Below are 5,117 nucleotides of genomic sequence, written 5' to 3' on the forward strand. Positions count from 1 at the left end.
TTAAAAAATTGTAATATTGACATTTTGCGGGCCTGGGAATTCAATAGCGGGCCAATTTTCATTTTCATTTTCATTTGCGGGTCAAATCCCATTAAAGTTTAAAAAACGGTCGGGGGCCGGTCATTTTCACTCTGCGAACCGGATCCGGCCCGCGGGCCGTACGTTGCCCACCCCTAGATTATAGTATATTTAGGGTGGATTCAAAATTCTTTTTTTATTTAGCCAATCAGAAAAAAGCTGCTTTTATTTTTTTAAAAGAACAAATTTGTGTTCTGTTCTGATATTCAATTGATATATATACTACAAACCTACAAACAAGATAAGCTACTCTTCAAATTAAAGCATACATAATGAAAGTAGCTACGGGTCAAAATTTCACGAAGACAATTTTTTGCACGAGTGACAGTTTTGCAGAGAGGGTCATTTTGCACGAGAGTAAAAAAATATAAATAAATCTTAAAAAAAAAAAAAGTAACTAAAAAATAAACTAGTAAAAATAAGCTGCCGATCGAAGGTAAGGGTTAGGGGTAACAGTGATAATAAAATGAAAAAATAACTATTATAATTTATTAAAATAAACGAATTTTTTTTGTCTGAATTTGAGTAGTCGTGAATCCTATATATGTAGATATTTGGACCTTGTGTTAAATTTATAATAAATATTAATTTTAGTTTACGATAAAAAAAAACCGAGTTTTGAATCCACCTGTATACTTGTTAAAATTTTGCACGACTATATTTATATTTAATAAAAGAAAAACTTAAATAGTTAGTGTTGCAGATATGATAAACAGCGTGCTTCGACCCGGGATTGAATCAGGGACCTTCAGATCTTCAGACTGACGCTCTCCCGACTGAGCTATCGAGGCAGATATAAAAATTTGTGCGATTGTGTTTATAAACACACTGTATGATGCAGTGGCATTGATTAAACTTTACAATGAACCTAATCGAAATAAAAACTTTGCCGAAATACGTGCACGTTCTGTCAGATTATATAAAAACTTATAAGTAATATTTTGAAAATAGTTACTTAACAAAATGCATAAAAAAGTAGTTATTAAGTAAAGAAACTTTAAACTTTAACAGAACTATTAACTATATTATCAGAATTAGATTTTATGCTGTTTAAATAAAGTATTTAATGTTTAAGCAGCAATTGTACTATTAATTTGTTTTGTTTTAGCGCAGGAATTTCAAAATAAACGTAAAACTTATTACTTAATAAAGTGAGATTGAAAGGAAATTGCCCTAAAAATAGAGGGGACACTCGGATTTGAACCAAGGACCTATCGATCTGCAGTCGATTGCTCTACCACTGAGCTATATCCCCGCACGTTCAAGGTTTATAATAGGGGTATATAAATTATAAATTTGTAAGCTAAAGCAAATAAGTGCACTCATGTATCACACTGCTGTAGCATGTTCCATATTTTTTTTGTTTTTAGTTTGCATCGTTTTTTTTTCGGTAGTCATTTTGTAAAGTATTACTAATTTAAAATAATAAAAACAAATTTATCCGTGATTACTTATTTATTTTAACAATAACTACTTTCTAAACTTTATTAATTGAAAATATCATTTTTAAAAAACCAAACAACATGAATGTTTTTAAGTTTTACAGGGTATAGAAACCTAAAATTTATAAAAAAATATCTAAAAAAGTATCATACAATAAAAATCCCTAATGTATTTCTGTTTTTTTTTTTTAAACAAACTATAGGTACTTTTAACAATCTAGAAAAACCTTGGCATTTTTTGCTATTAATAACTTTTAATAGATTAATAGTAAAGTGTCACAATCTGTTAAAGTTTTTAACAAACAAAACCATATAGTATAACGAAAACAGTCATATAGTTTATCGAACACAATCAAATATTTTAACGAACACAATCATATATTTTAACGAACAAAATAATATAATTTTTAAGACAACAACTAAATAGTTTAACGAACACAGTCATATAGTTTATCGAACACAATCATACATTTAATTAACACAATTGTACATTTTATCGAACATAATCATATATTCTAATGAACAAAATCATATATTTCAATGAACAAAATCATATATTTCAAAGAAAAAAACTATAAATTTATACAAACACAATTATATAGTATAACGAAAACAGTCATATAGTTTATCGAACACAATCAAATATTTTAACGAACACAATCATATATTTTAACGAACAAAATCATATAATTTTTAAGACAACAACTAAATAGTTTAACGAACACAGTCATATAGTTTATCGAACACAGTCATATAGTTTATCGAACACAATCATATATTTAATTAACACAATTGTACATTTTATCGAACATAATCATATATTCTAAAAAACAAAATCATATATTTCAATGAACAAAATCATATATTTCAAAGAAAAAAACTATAAATTTATACAAACACAATTATATAGTTTAACAAATACAATCATATAGTTTAACGAACACAATCGTATATTCAATTAACACAATTATATATTTTAGCGAGCACAATTGTATATTATAAGAAAAACAATTGTACATTTTATCGAACATAATCATATATTCTAATGAACAAAATCATATATTTCAATGAACAAAATCATATATTTCAAATAAAAAAACTATAAATTTATACAAACACAATTATATAGTTTAACGAATACAATCATATATTTTTACGAATACAATTATATAATTTAACGAAAACAATCGTATATTTTATCAAACACAGTCATATATTTAAACAAAAACAATCATATATTTTAACAAAAAAACAATTATATTTTTAAATGAAAACAATCTTATATTCTAACAAATACAGTCATATATTTTAATGAATTCAATCGTATATTCTAACGAACAAAATCATATGTTTTAAAGAAACAACTAGATAGTTTAACGAATACAATCTTACATTTTAACGAAAATAGTCATATATTTTAACGAACACAATTATATAGTTTATAAGAAAAAATATATATTTTACCATAAAAATTATGTAGTTCGACGAACAAAATCATATATTTTAACAAAACAAACACAATCATATATTTTAACGAACAAAACAATATATTTTAACGAATAAAATCATATAGTTTAATAAACTATGCCATAAAGTTTTAAAGAATTCAGTAAGGTTTTTTAATGAACTCGCTAACATATTTTTACAGACTTAATAAGATACTTTATCGAGTTCAAACAAATAGTATATAGAAGTCCCCAAACTTTTATAAAACCAATCATTAATGTTAAATCAATTTATATACACGGTTTTTGTAATAAGTAACGCAAAAATAAAGCATATTTTTAAAGTTTTAGTTTTCTTCTAAATAATTTTTTATTTTTATTTTTTAGAATATATTCTATTTTAGAAGCTTAAAAGAAGTTGAAACAGCCAAAAAAACATTTATATTTTGTTCTATACTTGCATTAATTGTAAAGTATTTTAAGTGACATATACTGAATGATTTATGTACTTGTGATACTTTTATTCATATTTTTCTAACGTTGTGTGTGCTCAGTAATTCCGTTAGGTAAAACCTATATACATTTTAAAAAATTGCTGAAAGCTTCTAAAGAACTCATACAACTTTTTTTTTGCTGACGATTAAAGATACTTCTCCAATCAATTATGTAAAAAGAAAACATTAAAATCATAGGTAAGTAGTTTTAAACAGTTAAATTTAATTATATAGAAGAAGTAATGCACAAAAACTATATATTTAATAACTAAAGTAATATATATATATAATCAAAAAACGAATAAACATGTTTAAGTTTTTATTAAAAAAAAATGTTGATATTTGATTTTTTAAAAGCTACTATTTACCTTTTTTATCGACTTTTTTTATAAAATAAGTTTCGTTAAGTTTATAAGAGAAATTAAAAAAAAAGTTAACGTGGAAAGTAATCAATTTAAAATAAAAAATATACTGTATTTAATTAAAAAGAAACTTTTTTTTGGACGCTAATAAACTTTTTAAAACGAAAATACAGTACTTGCATATAAATTTTGACAACTAATTTTTAATAAGAAAAAACCGTCACTCGAATCAATAAAAGCAGTTTAAAAAAGATTTGGTAAAATTTATTATTCTGTTTAAAAATGATATTTAAAACGCTTGCATTAGTTTTATCATGTTTACTGTTCATAGGAAACACTCGCTTTGCTTGTTTACTCAATTAATGTGTTTATAAACTCTACAAACTGCAATTTTACAAGTGGGGACGTAGCTCAGTGGTAGAGCGCAAGCTTTGCATGTTTGAGGCCCCGGGTTCGATCCCCCGGCGTCTCCATGATTTTTGATCACCCTATAAAATAAAATTTATTCTTAATCAAGAAGCTACTGTAATAATATTTAAGTTTTAAAATTGGCATTCTGATATACATTACATGATTTTTTTCTTTATATTAACTAATATATATATAAAGTTATTATAATTCATAACAGTCAACAAAGCTTTTCTTTAAACTCATTATTAATGCTAATTATCTTTTTTTTTAAGCATATTAGTTTTTTATACATAGTAATTAAAAAAGTAACTGATATCTAAACATTTTTAATACTCAATGAAAACATATTAGTAACTATTTTTGGTTCATAAAAATATAATCTTTTATCATGAAATCAAACTACAATAAACTTACTTTTATAGCATTAGTTAATGTTTCAAATTATAAAAAAAAACTATTTACCACAAAATACTTAAGCTTTAATTTAGTAAACATGTTTTTATATAACTCATACAGATTAATAGTGTTAGATGTTTTTGAGGTTTATCTATATAAAATTTTGCATAAACATTAAAAAATTAAGTTTAAAAAAAAATATTCGTAAGATCATTGAGTTGCATATCGATAGATACTTAAAACATAAATATTTAGTTTTAATTTGATTTTTTTTTTAAGTTTGCGATCTAAAATCTGATCTTTTATCTTTTGTTTGTTTACTCTTTTACAACAATTTTTACAAAAATTATAAAAACGCTTATGCATCTACCATTAGATAAACCTGTTAAAAAACAATTAAAAAATAAAGTTGGAATAAAAGAATATTTATTTTACGTTTTGTTAAGAAATTAAATAAACTTTTATCCGAAAAGGTTGTGTTCTAGAAAA

At 24.1% G+C, this 5,117-nt stretch overlaps 3 non-coding genes across 3 annotated transcripts; 1 reads left to right on the forward strand and 2 right to left on the reverse strand.

The window, feature by feature from the left end:
- Positions 1-796: 796 nt before the first annotated feature.
- On the reverse strand, positions 797-869 carry Trnaf-gaa (transfer RNA phenylalanine (anticodon GAA)). The gene has a single exon. It is a non-coding gene; the product is annotated as a tRNA-Phe (tRNA).
- A 392-nt stretch (positions 870-1,261) lies between these two features.
- Trnac-gca (transfer RNA cysteine (anticodon GCA)) lies at positions 1,262-1,333 on the reverse strand. Its single transcript has one exon. It is a non-coding gene; the product is annotated as a tRNA-Cys (tRNA).
- A 2,888-nt stretch (positions 1,334-4,221) lies between these two features.
- On the forward strand, positions 4,222-4,294 carry Trnaa-ugc (transfer RNA alanine (anticodon UGC)). The gene has a single exon. It is a non-coding gene; the product is annotated as a tRNA-Ala (tRNA).
- The last annotated feature ends 823 nt before the right edge of the window (positions 4,295-5,117 follow it).

Source organism: Thalia democratica, chromosome 7, assembly GCF_965202585.1.
Source record: "Thalia democratica chromosome 7, ktThaDemo2.hap1.1, whole genome shotgun sequence".
Lineage (NCBI taxonomy): Eukaryota > Metazoa > Chordata > Thaliacea > Salpida > Salpidae > Thalia > Thalia democratica.